This window comes from Pongo pygmaeus, chromosome 19, assembly GCF_028885625.2.
Source record: "Pongo pygmaeus isolate AG05252 chromosome 19, NHGRI_mPonPyg2-v2.0_pri, whole genome shotgun sequence".
NCBI classification, from domain to species: domain Eukaryota; kingdom Metazoa; phylum Chordata; class Mammalia; order Primates; family Hominidae; genus Pongo; species Pongo pygmaeus.
Genome location: NC_072392.2, coordinates 53277771 through 53299413, shown reverse-complemented (window position 1 = coordinate 53299413; position 21643 = coordinate 53277771). Strand labels below are relative to the sequence as shown.

At 42.0% G+C, this 21643-nt stretch overlaps 1 protein-coding gene and 1 pseudogene across 8 annotated transcripts in view; one reads left to right on the top strand and one right to left on the bottom strand.

The window, feature by feature from the left end:
* Positions 1-18712, bottom strand: part of LOC129017573 (polycomb protein SUZ12-like) — a 46767-nt pseudogene extending 28055 nt beyond the window's left edge.
* Positions 18713-18810: 98 nt separating this feature from the next.
* The window catches only part of LOC129016567 (ribosomal protein S6 kinase beta-1-like), a 33717-nt gene continuing 30884 nt past the window's right edge, over positions 18811-21643 (top strand). For 4 of the 8 annotated variants that reach the window (XR_010124519.1, XR_010124518.1, XR_010124522.1 and 1 more), the window contains exons 1-2: positions 18811-19037; positions 19183-19229. The gene's annotated coding sequence lies outside the window, so the exon portion shown is untranslated. The remainder of the gene's footprint in view (positions 19038-19182; positions 19230-21643) is intronic. The other 4 variants (XR_010124521.1, XM_063655466.1, XR_010124520.1 and 1 more) reach the window with 3 other exon arrangements.

Genomic DNA, 21643 nt, shown 5'->3' with positions numbered 1-21643 from the left:
GCTGAGGCAGGAGAATCGCTTAAACCTGGGAGGCGGAGGTTGCAGTGAGCCGAGATTGCGTCACTGCACTCCAACCTGGGCAACAGAGCGAGACGCCGTCTCAAAAAAAAAAAAAGTAAACACTCTGATATGTACCTAGAATAAAGTGTACCAAGGATCCCTCCCATAGGTAGTTTGTTCCAAGGAAAAGGGCAAAGTTTTCTCTCCCTTCCCTCTCCCCTCTCTTGCAGCTACTTTGTCCACATCTTAATTGATTAGGCTGGACTAGATGAACGGGAGGAAAAGAAACATGTAAGGTTGGTCAGGACTATTTGGTTTTAGGCCACAAAAAAATCTAGTTTAGATGACCAGAATAAGATATAAGAAACTTAGTTCATCTATGTGATGTGCTCCCTGTATCTTCTCAGGAAGTAAGACACATGATAACAAGAAATCAGGTAGAGAATTTGAAATTTTGAGACGCAAATTTCAGCATTCCAAGCACAAACATCTGACAGTTCTGATACAGTCTACAGAAAATGATGCTAAGCTAATTCATAAGAGACTAACACTTTGAAATCTAATTCAAGGAAGAGCCTCCCATTTTAAGAACAGCCAGATCCCACAGAGGAAGTAGTTTTTATGACAAGAGGAGACCAAGATTAGTGCCTTTAATTTATATACATGAATCTGCTAGCGGCAGGAATAAGGGTTCATTTTAAGGGCATGGCAGTGTTACCTCAAAATAGGACAAGTCTGATAATCTACTTGGTTTCTATAGTTAGATGTTAGCTATTCAACTTTTGTCATATACATTTTATCCTATGATATGTAAAGCTGAAAAACTCGTGTCTACATCAAGTCCAATATTCTGAAATCCAGGATCTCAAAATATAGGGGTTAGACGCACTTTGTAATGAGAAGATAAAGCTGAATAGTGGATGATGTGTGTGTGTCTATTAATTATAAATGGATCACTCTGCAGAAGTACTGTGAAGAAAACAAAGGAATTACTACAAAACCAAAAATTATACAAGGAATATTTTTACAATTTGTTCTTGAATATTCAAATTTTTAAGAATCAGATACGCTCAAGCGGCAACTGATGAGGCACCTTCAAGAGTAAGTATGCAAAAAGAAATGTATAGCCAGGTTCTGAAAAAAGAACAAAAACTCAAGACTGAAAAGATGACAATTTGAAAACAACTTCAAAGCTTATAGTCAAGGCAAAATGTATTAAAAAAAAAACAAGAAAGGGAAAACATCAGATCTTATTAATGGTGGGAAAAACACACAACCAACCTAAGAGGTAGTCTACAGATTTTATTTATTTATTTATTTTGAGACGGAGTCTCCCTCTGTCACCCAGGCTGGAGTGCAGTGGTGCGATATCTGCTCACTGCAACCTCCGCCTCCTGGGTTCAAGCAATTCTCCTGCCTCAGCCTCCCGAGTAGATGAAATTACAGGTGTACACCGCCATGCCCAGCTAATTTTTTATTTATTTATTTATTTTTGAGACAAGAGTTTCACTCCGTAGCCAGGCTGGAGTGCAGCGGTGTAATCTCGGCTCACTGCAACCTCCGCCTCCCAGGTTTAGGCAATTCTCCTGCCTCAGCCTCCCGAGTAGCTAGAAATACAGGCACGTGCCACCACACCCAGCTAATTTTTGTATTTTTACTAGAGACGGGGTTTCACCATGTTGGCCAGGATACTCTCAATCTCTTGACCTCATGATCCGCCTGCCTTGACCTCCCACAGTGCTGGGATTACAGGCGTGAGCCACTGCACCTGGCCTAATTTTTTGTATTTTTAGTAGAGATGGGGTTTCACCACGGTGGTCAAGCTGCTCTCGAACTCTTCACCTCAAGTGAACCGCCTGCCTTGACCTCCCAAAGTGCTGGGATACAGGCGTGAGTCACCATGCCTGGCCAGCCTAAAGATTTTAAAATGCAGCTAAATGTACAAAATAGAAAAGTAGGAAAAAATCATTAATACAATAGTTCTCTTAAAAATAATTTAATAGGTCGGATGCAGTGGCTCACGCCTGTAATCCTAACACTTTAGGAGGACAAAGTGGGCAGATCACTTGAACTCAGTAGTTCGAGGTCACACTGGGCAATATGGTGAAACCTCATCTCTACAAAAAGTACAAAAGGGGCTGGGCGCGGTAGCTCACGCCTGTAATCCCAGCACTTTGGGAGGCTGAGGTGGGCAGAACACGAGGTCAGGAGTTCGAGACCAGCCTGACCAACATGGTGAAACCCCGTCTCTACCAAAAATACAAAAATTAACCGGGTGTGGTGGTGTGTGCCTATAATCCCAACTACTCAGGAGGCTGAGGCAGGAGAACAGCTTGAACTCAGGAGGCGGAGGTTGCAGTGAGCCAAGATGGCACCACTGCACTCTTGCCTGGGCAACAAAGCAAGACTCCGTCTCAAAAATAAATAAATAAATACATAGTCAAAAAAGGCACATTGATTTATCAACCTACTAAAAATAAAAATGAGCTGGGCACGGTGGCTCACACCTGTAATCCCAGCACTTTGGGAGGCTGAGGTGGGTGGATCACAAGGTCAGGAGATCGAGACCATCCTGGCCAACATGGTGAAACCCCTTCTCTACTAAAAATACAAAAATTAGCTGGGCGTGGTACCGCGTGCCTATAATCCCAGCTACTCGGGAGGCTGAGGCAGGAGAATTGCTTGAACCAAGGAGTTAGAGGTTGCAGTGAGCTGAGATCGTGCCACTGCACTCCAGCCTGGCAACAGGGCGAGACTCAGTCTCAAAAAAAAAAAAAAAAAAAAAAAAATTTGAGGCTGGGCATGGGGGCTCATTCCTGTAATCTCAGCACTTCAGGATGTCGAGGTGGGAGGATCACTTGAGGATAGGAGTTCAAAACTGGCCTGGGCAAGATGGTGAGACCCTGACTCTACAAAAATTCAAAAAATTAGTGAGGTGCGACAGTACATGCCCGTAGTCCCAGCTACTCAGGAGGCTGAGGCAGGAGGATCCCTTTAGTCCACGAGTTCAATCCATCAGTGACCTATCATTGTGCCACTATACTCCAGCCTCGGTGACAAAGCAAGACCTTGTCTCAAAAAATAAAAATAAGGCCAGGCATGGTGGCTCACACCTGTAATCCCAGCAATTTGGGAGGTCGAGGCAGGTGCATCACCTGAGGTCAGGAGTTTGAGACCAGCCTGGCCAATAGGTGAAACCCTGTCTCTACTGGAAAAAAAAAAAAAAAAAAAAAAAAAAAATTAGCCAGGTGTGGTGGCAGGTGCCTGTAATCCCAGCTACTGGGGAGGCTGAGGCTCGAGAACTGCTTGAATCTGGGAGGCGGAGGTTGCAGTGAGCCAAGATCATGCCACTGTATTCCTGCCTGGGTGACAGAGCAAGACTTTGTCTCAAAAAATAAAAATATATGCTTGAAAATAACCCTAATAAAAGTTCTAATTCGGGTATCCTTTGAGGGGATTTTTCTCCAGCTACTAACAGAAGACCAGGAATAGAAGAGGAATAAGGGCAAGAGAGAAGTGACATTTTGCTTCGTTTGGCCCTGGTAAACACTTGGAAGCAACTCAGATTTAAAAATCTTTTCATGATGCATTTTAGTCCATGGAGATGCACTCAGCACTCAAGAGTTGTTACCAGAGAATTCCAACATTGGGGACAGGCACGGTGGCACACGCCTGTAATCCCAGCACTTCGGGAGGCCACGGAAGGCGGATCACTTGAGGTCAGGAGTTCAAGACCAGCCTGACCAACATGGTAAAACCCTGTCTCTACTAAAAATACAAAAAGTAGCTGGGCGTGGTGGCGGATGCCTGTAATCCCAGCTACTCAGGAGGCTGAGGCATGAAAACTGCTTGAACCCGGGAAGAGGAGGTTGCAGTAAGCCGAGATCATGCTACTGCACTCCAGCCTGAGCGACAAAGCTACATTCCATCTCAAAAAAACAGCAACAAAAAAAAGATAATTCCAAAACTGGTAGGACAGCATAAGAATCCCTAGAATCCTGCTAGCATATACAACCACACAAAGGCAAGAGACTTATTCTAATCAGCCTTAGTGCCTGGTCAAAATCCATGAAAAATTCAAAACTGGAGTACCAGAAACAAGAGCTGGAAAGGATGTAAGGCATCATATCAGACCTTCTGTAAAGAAAATAAAGGCCAGGCGTGGTGGCTCACACCTGTAATCCCAGAACTTTGGGAAGCCAATCTGAAAGGATCACTTGAGGCCAGAAGTTTGAGACCAGCCTGGGCAACATAGCAAGAACCTGCCTCTATGAAAATTTAAAAATTAGCCAGGCATGGTGGTATGCACCTGTAGTCCCAGCTATTCAAGAGGCTAAGATAGGAGGATGGTTTGAGGCCAGGAGTTAGGGGCTGCAGTGAGCAGCCACTTGTGCTCCAGCCTGGGCAACAGAGCAAGACTCTGTCTCTTAGAAAAAGAAGGCTGGGCACAGTGGCTCACGCCTGTAATTGCAACACTTTGAGAGGCCAAGGTGGAAGGATCACTTGAGGTCAGGAGTTTGACACCAGCCTGGCCAACATGGTGAAACCCTGTCTCTACTAAAAATACAAAAATTAGTCAGACGTGGTAGGGCATGCATGTAATCCCAGCTACCAGGGAGGCTGCGGCAGGAGAATCTCTTGAACCTGGGGGATGGAGGTTGCAGTAAGCCAAGATCGCACCACTATACTCCAGCCTGAGCAACAGTGTGAGACTCTGTCTCAAAAAAAAAAAAAAAAAAAAAAGGCTGGGCACGGTGGCTTACACCTGTAATCCCAGCACTTTGGGAGGCCGAGATGGGTGGATCACGAGGTCAGGAGATCGAGACCATCCTGGCTAACACGGTGAAACCCCGTCTCTACTAAAAATACAAAAAATTAGCCAGGCAAGGTGGTGGGCGCCTGTAGTCCCAGCTACTCGGGAGGCTGAGGCAGGAGAATGGCATGAACCCCGGGGGGCAGAGCCTGCAGTGAGCCGAGATCGCGTCACTGCACTCCAGTCTGGGTAACAGAGCGAGACTCCGTCTCAAAAAAAAAAAAAAAAAAAGAATATAAATGGAGGAGAGATACTTTTGTGTATGACTTAAGATATTAACTTCTACTAACTAATGTTATGGAACAACAAAGATTTATCATCTTTTTTCTTTTTTTGAGACAGAGTCACATCTTGCCCAGGCTGGAGTGCAGTAGCACAATCTTAGCTCACTGCAACCTCTGCCTCCCGGGTTCAAGGGACTCTCCTGCCTCAGTCACCCAAGTAGCTGGAATTACAGGTGTACACCACCTCGCCTGGCTGAATTTTGTGTTTTTTGTAGAGAAAGGGTTTTCCCCTGTTGGCCAGGGCAGTCTCAAATTCCTAGCCTCAAGTGATCCACCCACCTCAGCCACCAAAATGCTGGGATTATAGGTGTGAGCCACTATGCCCGGCCTGTGTTATCTTTGACAATAGATTTTAGAAGCAAATATTTATACTGCTGGCATCATATACTGGTGTTTAGGGTCCTTCTTACAATCCTGTGTGATAGGTTTAGGAGAAAAATAAGATTACCTTAATTTGAAATAAGAAATAGATTAAAGGAGGCTGGGCGCAGTGACTCACACCTGTAATTCCAGCACTTTGGGAGGCTGAGGTGGGGCAGATCACCTGAGGTCAGGAGTTCAAGAAAAAATTAGCTGGGTGTGATGGCGGGCACCTGTAATCCCTGCTACTTGGGAGACTGAGGCAGGAGAACGTGGGAGGCAGAGGCTGCAGTGAACGGAGATCACGCCATTGCACTCCAGCCTGCTCAACAAGAGCAAACCTCCATTTCAAAATAAATAAATAAATAAATACAAAAATTGGCCAGGCTTGGTGGCTCACACCTGTAATCCCAGCACTTCGGGAGGCCAAGGCAGGTGGATCACTTGAGGTCAGGAGTTCAAGACCAGCCTGGCCAACATGGTGAAACTCTGTTTCTACTAAAAATACAAAATTAGCTGGGTGTGGTGGTGCACGTCTGTATTCCCACCTATTCAGGAGGCTGAGACAGGTGAATCGCTTGAGCCCGGGAGGTGGAGGCTGTAGAGCCAAGATCGCGCCACTGCACTCCAGCCTCAGCAAGGAGGAGACTTGGTCTCAAAAAAAAAAAAAAAAAAAAAAAAAAAAAAAAAAAGGCTGGGTGTGGTGGCAGGCGCCTGTAATCCTAGGTAATTGGGAGGCTGAGGCAGGATAATTGCTTGAATCCAGGAGGTGGCAGTTGCAGTGAGCTGAAATAGCACCACTGCACGACTCCATCTCAAAAAAAAGAAATAGATTAAAGAAAGTTAATAATGTAGGGTCTTAGCAGTAAACTTAAAATGATACACTTTCTTAATTCATCTTTAGTGCCTCTGGGAGCAATACTGAGACATTCATAAGAATCTTGAGAGGCTTAAATGGCCAACTCACTGGTCCTAGCTAGACCCTAAAGACTGAAAAAATTCTCTTCCAAAACTACGAGCAGGAATTCATGTAACCCTCTGATTTTAATCTTTGAGTTGCTATTGAACCCACCGGGTGAAAAGGAACAAAATTACTGGGGAAACAATTGTTCAGAGAGAATTGAACAGTATGTATCTCCCACACACTCTTACTTAGGGAAGCTCTGTAATTTCAAACCCAGTGTCACAATGAGATAGTAATAGGGTTTAGTAGTGAAGGTAAACCTTGATGAGGAAGATGAAGAAAAGAGTCAAGTGTTCTTGTTGTTGGTTCATGCTTCCTTCTCACTTGAACCCTGAAATGACTATAGGGCAAACTTTTAATGTGGCAGGAGAAAAGCAGCAGGGAGGTCAGACCAGGATCTTACTACAGTCTGTATTTTAAGTAAAAAAGGCCCTGAGGATCCCAAGAGCTCTGTCTAGGGTGGATGACCAGACAAGAATCTGGAATATAAATTCCAGTAAAGAAAAATGTGTGTGCACTGGGAATATTCTCAGTTCTATCTTATAGGGTCCTCCCCGGGCATTAACAGATATAACAGGTAACAATTCAGGATCTCAGCTTCTAGAATGGACTATCACAGTTTATTTACAAGTCAGGATTGCCTAGACATGGAAATATAAATTATACTTCAACCCCACAAGATTGCAGGATATAAAATAAAAAATATCATTTTACAATCCAAGTAAAAAAAATCACTTAATTCCAAAGCCAAACTTTAAATATAAGGAAGCCAAACTGAAAAAAAGGAAGTCTTTTACCAGTCAACAGAACAATGGGAAAACAATGAGATGCATAAATGATGCATCATTAAGTGTATATCCTATCTAAATTCGTAAGCTGTGATTTAAAACTAGAAGGAAAAGAAAAATGCATTGTGACAAATTTTCCAACTCTATTTTTTCAAGAATCTAATATTTTTAGTTCTGCATTCTCTCTAAAGGTAGTTAATGAATGAACAAACACCACCCAAGCTGCTGTTTCTCTTTAGACTATTCAATTTTCTATCAAAAATATCAAAAAATAAATAGAAGCATACTATCTAGAGTAGACAGATATTAGACTAGTCAGAATATTTAGGGATTCGTTCTAGGTATATATTTGATAACGTACAATAAGTAGATTCTGTCCAAATGTTCACGTTTCTGAAACTACGTGAGAAACATATTTCAAATATGAAATAAAAGTTATGAATATGTTGCCTGACAGATTTAAATGAGAAGAAAAAGATGGAAAAAAGAGAACCCCTCTCATATTTGAGAATAACTTACAAGATACGTGATATTGTGAAGTCCCTGCCACGGTACCTAGCACATATACTATAAATGTGAGTATCCCTCTTTAAATGAGGTGGTAGAGTTAAGACCAACAGCTGAAGTCAGAGGTTTCGCTCAAAATGGAAGAAACTGGTAATAAAGACAAACAATAATAAATACAACTACACTGGAGGTATTCAAGCCACAGCTTAAGTATTCCCTGCAGTAATGCTACAGAAATTAATTTCTGACTTGTGTGTGAGTTTGGACCAAACTGACTGACCTCTAAGATTCCTTCTAACTCCTTATATCAAGGTGATCACTAGGAAAATTATCACTGTAATTTTTCCTCTTTCCTAAAGTATATCACTTAATGTAAACTGATAGGTTATCTTACCTATGAGATTCTTGCTCTCTTTTCATTTTCTCTACTTTTGATAACATATCATCAACTTTAAATGTTTTCCTGGAAGAAAGAGATAAACAAAATAATCACTTCTCAACTGGAAAAAAGAAACAAATTATACTTTATTGTCACTCTAACAGGCAAGATGGAAATCAGATTTTGATTATTTTTAGTAAGATAAATTATGGATGATTAGCCATAACAATGAATACTATGGAGACGGTGTATAACACAGCACACAAGCCTTCAAGCCCCATCTAAAACGCTAACTTGTTTTCATTAAACCTTTTACCCAATTATTCCCAAACCAGTGATTTCTCCTTACCCATGGTACTGGGTTTATATTTATTTTGACACTTAGTTTTCATTCAGTTTCCTACATGTAAAACTCATGTAAATATTTTATTTCTCCTACTAGATTATACACTCCTGAAGGGCAGTAATTGCTCTTCTTCAAGGAAAGCTATGCAGTGCTGGCATAGTGCCTTATACTTGGTAGGTATTCAAGTATCTGTTGAATTAAGCCAAACAAATATAAATTATGTGTATTCTGAAACACTTAATACGTCTACTAAGCGACACAACAAATATGTACTAGCACCATCACATAAAAAAAGAAATATTCTATAAAATGTATTTGAAGTTCATAAGGTATCCTCAAAGATTATCAGCAAAGCCTAAAGCTCAATGATGTCATATTAAAGAGATGGTTGTTGACATCATGAAAAAATTTTGAAGTTAGGGAATGATCCATCAAATCGTAATAAAACTATTAGCTTTTAACTTGACAAGTTTAAGAGAAAAAAGCTATTTCCCCAAAAATAGAAACTTAAGTATAACTTCTCAAAGCAATTAAAGAATGAATGGATTGTAAAACAAGCCTCATCTTAGTTCTTAAGGTGGTCTATGACATGTTCTAGAGATAGAGTCTAAAAATCTATACCCATACATAATTTAATTAGAAAAAATGTTTCTCTTTATACTCACATAGTCCCTTCCTCTTTAGGACCTGAAAAGCCACATGTATTCCACATCAATTTATTACTTTATAATGCTTGAATGCAGACACCAAAAATTACAAATGATCTCATTCCTCAAAAAGAGCTTTTCTTGTTTGTGTTTTTTTTTTTTGGTTGTTTGTTTTGTTTTTGAGATGGGAGTGTCACTCTTGTTGCCCAGGCTGGAGTACAATGACGTGATCTCGGCTCACTGCAACCTCCACCTCCTGGGTTCAGGCAATTCTCCTGCCTCAGCCTCCCGCGTAGCTGGGATTACAGGTGTGCACCACCACGCCCGGCTAATTTTTGCATTTTTAGTAGAGACAGGGTTTCACCATGTTGGTCAGGCTGGTCTTGAACTCCTGACCTCAGGTGATCTATCCACCCCTGTCTCCCAAACTGCTAGGATTAAAGGTGTGAGCCACCACGTCTGGCCAAAAAAGAGCTATTTATTGTATTCAACTACTGTAAAAATTATCAGTAGAGAAACGTTAATGTAAATGTATTATAGTAAACTACTGATATTACAGCAGAATTGATACAATCTATATTTCAAGTGAATGAGAAGAGCCTCCATAGCGAAGATCTTAAGGGAAAAAAAGCTGCTCTCTTTACCTTTAGAGTTACTGAAAACTTCAATATTAAAGTTTCATCCAATAGAGTATAGTAAGAAGTGCTTTCTGAAGGATGGCAATATATTTTCAATCTCCACAGATAAGAGAGAAAAAAGAACAAAAATAAAGGACTCTTTTAGGCTAGTTGCAAAGAGCTATTCAGTATAAATACTGAAAGTTACTATTGAGGAGGGCCAAGAAATTACTGGAAACTTTTCAGAATAATGTTTATGTAATGATTAAGAAATTCTGTCTGCAGAAAAAGACTGTACGTTCTAAGGTTCATCTCGTCTACCTTTATGAAGCTGTATACAGGAGAAGTGAACAGAATTGAATATTAACCATTTGAAACAGATAAGATCACAAAAGCAACCCAGCCTTCCTTAGGAAAAAAACAAAACAAACCTTATAAGCAACTATATAAAAGCCGCTCCTCCCCCAACACCAAGTATTTCTGTTCTTTAGAAAGGTAATGTTATTGTAGGTCAGATTTAAAGAAGGAAATAATTATCAAAAGGTCATCGAAAAGGAGAATATTTAAAAATTCAAGAAATTTCAGAAAATTTTCTTGGGAGACTTCAGAAACAGCTTACACAAAATCTAGCAAGATGGATTCAATAAAAGATGCCCTTCTCGTGACCTATTATTTCTACTTTGTTGGGGCAGTGTTAGCCTATACAAGTTGAATACTTCTAGAAAGAGTAAAGCACAAGCTGACTTTAATAAATATACCAGAATTAATATCACAACTGAGAGTATGACTTTAAAGGGAGTGATATGCTTATTCCAACAATGGATATTATGTTGTTGTAATAGCAAAAAAGGAGTTCTGAAAACATTTTGAGAAAAGACGACAATCACTGGGCCAAATCTGCCACCTTCCAAAGTCGTCAACTACACTGAAGACAACAGCAAACGAGTTGTGCTTTAATTTCTTAATAACTAGTCCTAATAAGTAATAAGATCAGGCATCTAACAAGATGATTAAACGATTCCCATACTTTTTTTTTTTTTTTTTTTGAGACACAGTCTCCCTCTACTGCCCAGGCTAGAGTGCACCGGCACATTCATAGCAACCTTCGAACTTCTGGGCTCAAGTGACCCTCCTGCCTCAGCCTCCTGAGTATTTGGGACTACAGTCATGAGCCACCACGCCCAGCTAATTGTTTTAATTTTTTGTAGATATAGGGCCTCACCATGTTGCCAGGGCTGACCCTATAACTCTCGCCTTTAAATGTAAACTTGTTCACTTGATATGCTCAAATAAATATAATCTCGCACCTAGGACAAAAAACTTGCATTCATAATTATGTATGGTTAAGTACTAAATGTTACACAAGCAATCCTCCCAACTCAGTCTCCCAAAATACTGAAATTACAGGTCTGAAACACCATGCCTAGCCTATTCCTACCCATTTCTGTAGGAACTAAACTAGGTGGGACTTAAATTTGTTTCTTGGCTGGCAGATTGCTTAAAAATTCCCCAAAGACTTTTTTTTTTTTTTAACCTAAAGGGCAATAATTAAGAAAATCAGTTTTTACTTAACCAAGCTTTTAAAATTATCTCTACCCATGCAGACAACAGAAACATATCCTGCAATGGGACAAATTAATAAACATGACGGGAAAATGGAACTTAGATTTTAAATGTGTACTTTTTAGCAGGACGCGGTGGTTCACACCTGTAATCCCAGCATTTTGGGAGTCCGAGGTGGGCAGATCACCTGAGGTCGGGAGTTCGAGACCAGCCTGACCAACATGAAGAAACCCTCTCTCTCCTAAAAATACAAAATTAGCCAGGCATGGTGGCGCATGCCTGTAATCCCAGCTACTCGGTAGGCTGAGGCAGGAGAATCACTTGAACCCAGGAGGTGGAAGTGGCAGTGAGCCAAGATTGCACCATTGCACTCCAGCCTGGGCAACGAGAGCGAAACTCCATCTCAAAAAATAATAATAATAATAAAATAAATGTGTACTTTTTAATCTATGAATGCAAACTTATTTTATAATAATTTAATTATTTTGTAAATTAAGATCAGGTTGCATCCTAGGCAGCAACTCAACTGACCTTCTATATTAAAAATGCTTTGATGGCCAGGCACGGTGGCTCATGACTGTAATCCCAGCACTTTGGGAGGCCAAGGCAGGCGGATCATGAGGTCAGGAGTTTGAGACCAGCCAGGCCAACATGGTAAAACCCTGTCTCTACTAAAAATACAAAAATTAGCTGGGCGTAGTACCACACACCTGTAATCCCAGCTACTCAGGAGGCTGAGGCAGAATTGCTTGAACTTGGGAGGCGAAGACTGCAGGGAGCCGAAATTGCGCCACGGCACTCCAGCCTAGACGACAGAGCAAGACTCTGTCTCAAAAAAAAAAAAACCTTTGATGAAACAAAACAGTTAGTCAAATTCTACTAGTTTTATAGAATAAATCAAGGGTGGGGAAACTATGGACCATGGTCAAATCTGGCCTATCGCCCGTTTTTGTACAGCCCGGAAAGAATGGTTTTTACAGATAAACATTAGCAATTGATTTGATTATAGAAAACACTAACTCTGAACCCCAATTCAGCTAAGTGTTATCTCCCCTACCCTCACAAAAATAAAATTCTCGTTTCTCATTAGTAGGCCTGTATTACAAAATGTTCTATCTTATATTGTTGTATTTTTATCAACAAAAAATTTACAGATTGACATTTTGGACTGAAATTTTAAAAAACTGTAAATTTTTTCTTTCTTTTAATATTAAGTACCTACATAATATCCTCAATTTTGCATCCTGGCCCCAAAGCCTAAAATAATTACTATTTACTGGTCCTTTACAGAAAAAGCATGCTGAATGCTGGCAAAAATCAAATAATGGAGTAGACAGGTAAAGGGTGGACAAAACTAATTCTGTAACCTAATTCATCACCTCCTTTTTAGTTACTTAGGTGCTCAGTAATTTTCACCTATTAATTGCAATGCAAACTTGCTCATGCACGCTCTCTATTCAGAAAGATTGCCAAAAGAAAAATAATTTTCACACTTCAATCCTTCAAAATACAAGTAGATTTACAAAACTCAACTATGTCTTGCTATAGAAATGTGATACCTACTTAATAAACAGTAGCAGTCCACCAAAGAGCTTAGTTTCAAACTCTATCCAGATAACTTGATGGTTTTACTAAAACTATAATGACAATACCAGATGCTTAACACAATTCTCACCTTTAAATGTAAACTTGTTCACCTGATACTCTCAAATAAATATAATCTTGCACCTAGGACAAAAAACTTGCATTGATAATTATGTATGGTTAAGTACTAAATGTTACACAGCAAAAATAAGCTGTCTCCCACCTCCAGACCCCACTTTAAAATCTAATGATTTGAGACTTCATTGTTTTTAAAAAACCTTCATCCTATTGATTTCAAAAGTGTTTCCCCTTCAATAAGACCACCACCAAAGCTGGGCGCTGTGGCTCAGGTCTGTAATCCCAGCACTTCAGGAGGCCAAGGTGGGTGGATCACCTGAGGTCAGGAGTTCAAGACCAGCCAGGCCAAAATGGTAAAACCCCGACTTCATGAAAAATACAAAAAATTAGCCAGGCGTGGTGGTGGGCACCTGTAATCTCAGCTACCTGGGAAGCTGAGACAGGATACTCCCTTGAACCCGGGAGGTGGAGGTTGCAGTGAGCCAAGATTGCGCCATTGCACTCCAGCCTGGGCAACAAGAGTGAAACTCTGTCTCAAAAAAAACCAAAAAAACAAAAAAACAAAAAACCAAAGATATAAAATGAGACTTTCTGAACCCACCATTACAGGAGCTAATTCAAATTACATACAATAATCAAAAATTAACTTAAATTTTACGTAACAAATATAGTTACCCTGAGCCCTTTAGTAAATATTTAAATCCTCAACTTCTATCAAACTTGAAAATAACCAGCGGAGGCCGGGCGCAGTGGCTCACACCTGTCATCTCAGCACTTTGGGAGGCCAAGGCGGGAAGATCATGAAGTCAGGAGTTTGAGACCAGTTTGGCCAACATAGTGAAACCCCATCTCTACTAAAAATACAAAAAATTAGCTGGGTGTGGTGGCGGGAGCCTATAATTCCAGCTACTCGGGAGGCTGAGGCAGGAGAATTGCCTGAATCTGGGAAGCGGAGGTTGCAGTGAGCCGATATCGCACCACTGCACTCCAGCCTGGGAGACAAGAGCGAAACTCCATCTCAAAAAAAAAAAAAAGAAGGCCAGGCTGGGCATGGTGGCTCACTCCTGTAATGCCAGCACTTTGGGAGGCCAAGGCAGGTGGATCCTGACGTCAGGAGATCGAGACCATCCTGGCTAACACACAGAAATCCCATCTGTACCAAAAATACAAAAAATTAGCCGAGCATGGTGGCACGCGCCTATAGTCCAAGCTACTCGGGAGGCTGAAGCAGGAGAATCTCTTGAATCTGGGAGGCGGAGGTTGCAGTGAGCCGAGGTTGCGCCACTGCACTCCAGCCTGGGAGACAGAGCGAGACTCCGTTTCAAAAAAAAAAGGGCCAGTCACGGTGGCTCATGCCTGTAATCCTAGCACTTTAGGAGGCCGAGGCGGGTGGATCACCTGAGGTCAGGAGTTCGAGACCAGCCTGGCCAACATGGGGAAACCCCGTCTCTACTAAAAATACAAAACTTAGCCAGGTGTGGTGGCAGGTGCCTGTAATCCCAGCTACTTGGGAAGCTGAGGCAGGAGAATCGTTTAAACCCAGGAGGCAGAGGTCGCAGTGAGCCAAGATTGCACCATTACACTCCAGCCTGGGGGACAAGAGTGAGATTTCTCTCAAAAAAAAAAAAAAAAAAAACAAAAACAAAACAACAACAACAATAAATAAAAAAATAAGGAGGCTGAGGCAGGAGAATGGCATGAACTCAGGAGGCGGAGCTTGCAGTGAGCCGAGATCGCGCCACTGCACTCCAACCTGGACGACAGAGACTCTGTCTCAAAAAAACAAACAAACAAACAAAAAAAAAAGAGAAATAACCCATGGCACAGAGTAAAAATATAATCAGTAAAATCACTTTATTCACTTCACTACTAAAATCAGTTCTTTTTTTTTTTTCGAGGTAGAGTCTCGCTCTGTTGCCCAGGCTGGAGTGCAACGGTGCAATCTCGGCTCACTGCAACCTCCACCTCCCAGGCTCAAACAATTCTCCTGCCTCAGCCTCCCAAGTAACTGGGATTACAGGCACACACCACCACGCCCGGCAAATTTTTGTTTTAGTAGAGACAGGGTTTTGCCATGTTGGCCAAACTGGTCTCGAACTCCTGACCTCAAGTGATCCGCCCAACTTGGCCTCCCAAAGTGCTGGGATTATAGGCATGAGCCACCACACCCAGCCTCATTTCTGTTACGGGAAAAAAAAAAAAAAAGCTAGTAACAACCTGAGACTTACAAAGATTATACTATTGAAAACCACTCTGCAACCAATTCAACCAGTCACTCTCTCACTTCAGTTTTCATATTAAATCTTTAGTTAGAAACAGTACTTATTTTTGTTCTTTTTATTTTGAGAAATAGTACTTTAAAATAAAACTAACATGGTTTGATCAGCTTGAAATAAGATTCATAAAATGTACCTTTTGATGTTTGTTCTGGAGTTTCGATGAGACATGTAAGTAAGAGTTCTGTGCAAAAATATTGGCTACAAAAAGTTTTAAAAATGTTAAAACTGAATACAGATGCAGTTATAAGAGAGAAATAATACTGATGAATTTTGTTGACTACTTACTGCTATGAGATTCCGAGTTCAAAAACATCTATAGATCTGTGTTGGCTCTAGGTAATAGGAAACAAAATCCAAACATGATCTAAACTTACTTGTCAGAAAAATATCAACCGAGACCATGTTATAATCAATATAAACTTATCATCTGCTATGGAAATCATGCACTAAATATTTATATTGCACTAAATATTTACATCAAGAAAGTATGCACAGTAAGATCAAAAGGTATTCAATCAATGGCATACATTCACAAAGTTCATCATCTACACTTTTTATACTGAAGGTTCTCTACAATATTTTTCTTAAGCCTTTCTAAGATATTGTTACCGAGCAGAACTCAAGAGAAGTAGTTGTACTCATTTAACTTAGCTAATTTAAACTATTTATAACCGATTTTATTCCAAAAAGCAGCTGTAATAGGTAGCCGGAGTCAACAAAAGAACTATTGATTGATGCCAAACAAGATGAAAATTTCACTTTTTAAATGGTCACTTAAAAAATTTGTAGTCAGCCGGCCAGGCGCGGTGGCTCACGCCTGTATTCCCAGCACTTTGGGAGGCCGAGGTGGGCAGATCACCTGAGGTCGGGAGTTCCAGACCAGCCTGACCAACATGGAGAAACCCTGTCTCCACTAACAATACAAAAATAGCCAGGCATAGTGGCGCATGCCTGTAATCCCAGCTATTTGGGAGGCTGAGGCAGGAGAATCACTGGAACCTGGGAGGCGGAGGTTGCTGTGAGCCGAGATCGCGTCACTGCACTCCAGCCTGGGCAACAAAGAGCGAAACTCCGTCTCAAAAAAAAAATAAGAAATAAAAAAAAATTGTAGTCAGCCAAAACAGAATCCTAATACATCCTGATACAGATATGATGACATCCTAATACAGATCCAGACATTCCTAATACAGGTATGATGAAAGTCAGTCAAGATTTTTTTTTTCTTTTTTTGAAAAGGGGTCTTGATATGTTGCCCAGGCTGGTCTCAAACTCGTGGGCTCAACAGATCCTCCTGCCTCAGCCTCCAGAGTAGCTAGGATTACAGGTGGGATCCACTGCACTCAAAAGTCAGTCAATATTGAAATAAACCTCAGACACAAACTGCAGCAAAAATTCTCAATAAATATTCCTAAATATAATTTAAAGTTGTATCTATTTTGTTCAATATAAATATTACCTCAATACATTTTTTACACAACTGACAGATTCACAAAACAGTCTTTCTAACGCTTAAAATGAGTTGAATTAAATTTCAAATTAGTTAAAATGTAATTTGTTATACAGGACTTAAGTCGATGAAAAATACATATACCATTATATCAGTTACATTAATGACCTATTAGTACCACTTTAAGTCATTATACAGCAGTATTAGAATAAACCAAATAGAAACAACTATGTGAATAATTACATTCAAGTATTTAAACTTTCCAGTAAACAACTTCAAGTTGTTTTATGACCAGATCTAGCTCAAATGACACTTGACTTCCCTGAGGTAGACTCATCACAACGCAAATAGTTAAAACTTTCTTGGAGGATGTGTCTTCTCTTAACATTCAGAAAGAACTTTTAAAATTTCCACCTAAATCTTCCATTGGTTAGTTTTATTTTCAATTAACTAGAGGGAGATGAGATACTTTAGAAGGGGTACAAACAAGTATCATTTTTGTCACCACTGCCCTTCAGTTCTCCATCCTATTTCCAATTAAAGCCTCTCCAGATATTTCAAAGTATATTAAGAAATATAATACGTGGATAATGTGAATCTCTCTGAAGCAGGTTCAATATTCGTTTCGATAAAAACTGAAATTCCTTCTATTAAGTTCCAATTAGAATTTCATGAAGCACTAATGAGAGAGAATGAAGGAAGGGTGTTAAACAACGTAATACGTCTTTCTAAGCACAGCTGATACCATGCCCTTAACATACGCCACAGTGAAATTATAAATAAGGACACTGGGCGGTAGAGCCAAGTTTATTCAAGTTTCTGTAAGATTATTTAGCTATTAAAGATCACCCAAATTATAACACACAAAAGCAAAAAAGGAAACCAATCAGGATATAACATTCCTTAAAGAACAATCAGGATTATTTATACTTACGATGTTTTTAATAAACTCTATTGTTTGTTTCCAGACACCTCGCTCTCCTTTCCAAATAAGTCAGTTTCCCCTTCCGGACAGACCTTAGAAACAGAAATTGACGCAAGAAAATGTTCTGTAAGCCGAGGAGAAAAAGCAGAATTCCGGGGTCGTCTCCAGAGAAGATGCTTGACCACTCTCTGGCTCAGTTTACATATCCACAAAATGGGTGGACAGATTTGAAGGGTTTTAAGCATCCAAAGGTGCCATATGAACCTGCAGCACCAAGTTAGCGCGAAGGCATTTCAGACTAAGGACAATTTCTTCGGTTCCACTGCACTCACCCCTTCACTGGCTTCATTTTGCCCCTCAAAAGCTACAACCGAAACCCCTGTATTTCTAGAGTCCGAAAGGCATGAAAGAAAACAAGAACCAGTCTTGGGATGTGACTGCGGCTCAGTTCAACTGCTACCTCCTCATCTAAAAGCCGCCTGCTCTGAACGTGGGGCCCCAGTCCCGAGCCTCTTGCGTCAATCTTGGGGGAGTCAAGAACCTACCCGGACCCTCTTTTCCAGCTCTCCCAAGGCCCTAGACTCCGGATCCCCTGGAGACGTAATCTCCGAAAGGGGGACATCCCCTCAATTCCTCCCTCCACTACCACACAAATGGACTCCCGAGGAGGAAGGGGGCCCAGCAGAGTGTCCCATCCCCGGTGTTGGCAGAGTGGGTCTTCCTGCCCTCAAAGCCTCGCACACACTCACTCTCAAAGGCCTGGAGGAAAAGCTCGTGGTCAGCCTGGACGTGCTCCATTTTCGGCTTCTTCACCGGTAACGCCGCGGAGGAGGAGGAGGCCGAGTAACTGCCATCGCCTCCACAGCCCCCGCCGCCGGATTTGCCGCCCGAAGCCGTCGCCGCCGCCGCCGAACCCCCGAAGCCGCCTCCCCCGGACCCCGCGCTGGGCCCCGAGCCGCCCCCTCCACCACCGCCGTGCTTCTGAGGCGCCATCGCGGTTCCTGCCTCCTCCCCCCGCCAGCTACCCGCCGGGCGGCCCCGGAGAGTAAGCGCCTGCAATACCAACCGCTCGCCCCAGCAGGCTCCGGCGGACCGAGGGGGTAAGGAGGAGAGAGGGGAGGAGAGGGGAAGGGAAGGGAGGAGGAGAGGAGGAAAGAAAAGAGGGAAAAAAAAGCGTCTCCTCAGAGCCCGGCTCCGCTTCGGAGGCCGCTCGCCCTACCCTGGCCTTGCTCCGCCCATTTCCCCCGTCCGGCGCTCTCAGTGGCCGGCGGGAGCGCGCGCCGCCGGGCCGCCCAGCCCGTTGGCCCGCGGATTCCCCCGTCAGTCACGCGGAGGCGCTTCTCGCGGAGGCGCGGCTTGGTTGGCCCGTGCGCGCTGCCGATCGCGGGCCCGGCCGCCTCTTTGAACTGAATTCGCGGAAAAATTAGGGGTCGGAGCGGCCTTCCTGCTGGCCCCGGTGCGTTGTGGGGAGAGAAGGACCCAGCGAGCGGTTTAGGGAGTCTAGATCCTTAGTTTTTTGCCCCCAAACACCGTAAGAGTGGTCAGAGAGGTAAACTGGTTGAGAAGTACTTACATACACTCTTCTCTTCTTGATTTTGCAGTAACATGTAACATGGAACAGAAAGGTGCAGAATGGAGCAACTTTTTTGTGAGTACTGCCATTGAAAAAACTTTTTTTTTTTTTTGGTGAAGATGGAGTTTTACTCTTCTTGCCCAGGCTGGAGCACAGAGGCGTGATCTCAGCTCATCACAACCTGCGCCTCCCAGGTTCAAGCGATTCTCCTGCCTGGGCCTCCCATTTAGCTGTATTACAGGCATGCGCCACCACACCGGGCTATGTTTTTGTATTTTTAGTAGAGCTGGGCTTTCACCATGTTGGCCAGGCTGGTCTTGAACTCCTGACCTCAGGTGATCTGCCCGCCTTGGCCTTCCCAAGTGCTGAGATTACAGGTGTGGGCCACCATGCCGTCCTAGAAAAACTTTATTTTGACATAATTTCATACTTAAAACGTTTTAAGAGTAGTATAAAGAATTCCTATGCCAGGCTCAGTGGCTCATGTCTGTAATCCTAGCACTTTGGGAGGCCAAGGCAGGTGGATCATGAGGTCAGGAGTTTGAGACCAGTCTGGCCAACATAGTGAAACTCTGTCTCTACTAAAAATAGAAAAGTTAGCCGGGCATGGTGGTGTGCTCCTGTAATCCCAGCTACTCGGGAGGCTGAGGCAGGAGAATCGCTTGAACCTGGGAGGTGGAGGTTGTGGTGAGCAAAGATCGCACCACTATACTCCAACCTGGGCAACAGAGCGAGACTCAGTCACGAAAAAAAGAAAGAATTCCTATGTATCTCTCACCTGGATTCCCCAAATGTCACCATTTCACCACATTTATTTTGTTTTATCCTTCTATGTATATGTATATATGTGTATACATATATACACGCACGCATACATAATTTTTTGAACTGTTTGAGAGTGATACAGACATGATTTCCCTTTACCCCTAAAATTTCAGTGTATGTTTTCTTTCTTTTTTGTTTGTTTGTTTGAGATGGAGTATCACTCTCTCGCCCAGACTGGAGTGCAGTGGCGCAATCTCGGGCTCACTACAACCTCTGCCTGTCGAGTAGCTGGGATTGCACGCATCCACCACCACGCCCGGCTAATTTTTGTATTTTTAGTAGAGATGGGGTTTCACCACGTTGACCAGGCTGGTCTCGAACTCCTGACCTTAGGTGATCTGCCCGCCTCAGCCTCCCAAAGTGCTGGGATGACAGGTGTGAGCCACTGCACCCAGCCTATTCAGTGTATATTTTCCAAAATCAAGGACAGTGTCTTACATAACTATACTAAAATGATCAGAAATAGGAAGTTGACATTGATGCAATTATAACTCTCCTTAGTTTCCTTTAATCTGGAACATTTCCTCAGTCTTTCTTTGACTTTCACGATGTTGATATTTTTGATTAGCACAGGCCAGTGAGTTTGTAGAATGCTTTGGGTTTAGCTGATGTTTCCTTAGTATTAGATTCAGGTTATGCAATTTTGGCAGGACCACTGAAGTGACATTGTGTCCCCTTAATGCATCAGATTAAGAGGTACATGATATTTATATCTTTGTCTTATTACTTGTGATGTTAACTTCGGTCACATGTATAAGGTGGTGTCTGCCGATTTTTTCCCTGGTGACATTTTTGCCTTTGTAATTAATAAGTATCTTTTGAGGAGATACTTTGAGATTATTTAAATATCTTCCATCAGACTTTCATGTTCAGTTTTGTTGTTGTTGTTGTTGTTTGAGACGGAGTCTCACTCTGTCGCCCAGGCTGGATTGCAGTGGTGGGATCTCAGCTCACTGCAACCTACACCTCCCAGGTTCAAGTGATTCTCCTGCCTCAGCCTCCCGGGTAGCTGGGATGACAGGCAGGCACCACCACACCCAGCTAATGTTTTTAGTTTTAGTAGAGATGGGCTTTTGCCATGATGGCCAGGCTGGTCTTGAACCCCTGACCTCAGGTGATCTGCCTGCCTTGGCCTCCCAAAGTGCTGGGATTACAGGCGTGAGCCACTGCGCCCGGCCCACATTCAGTTTTGACATCCATTGATTCTTGCCTGCAACAATTAGTTGTGATGTTTGCCAAGTAATTTTTCTTACTCCATCATGCCTTCTTCATTTATTACTTGGCATTCTGTTGTAATAAGGAACTTTCTCTTCTTCCCCATTTAAAAAATTTATGTATTCATTTATTTATGTCATTGTGGACTTAGGGATTCTGATATCATTTGATGTGATGTAACCTTTCATTATCATTATTTATTTTGATACTCAAATTGTGCCATGTTTTTTACTAGGCCACTGCCAGGTTCATTCTGTTTATTTAAGGGTTCTGAAAATACAAAATATGAGCATTCACTAAAATTAGGGAGGGTGATTTAATTGTAGACTATCATTTTTCTACTTATGGGTAAAATGTTAAAGGGTCTTTAATCAAGATTTTTTATTTTAACCTCACGTCTGGAATCTACAAATATTTCAAAGTTTGTAGATATAACACCTGGAATTCCA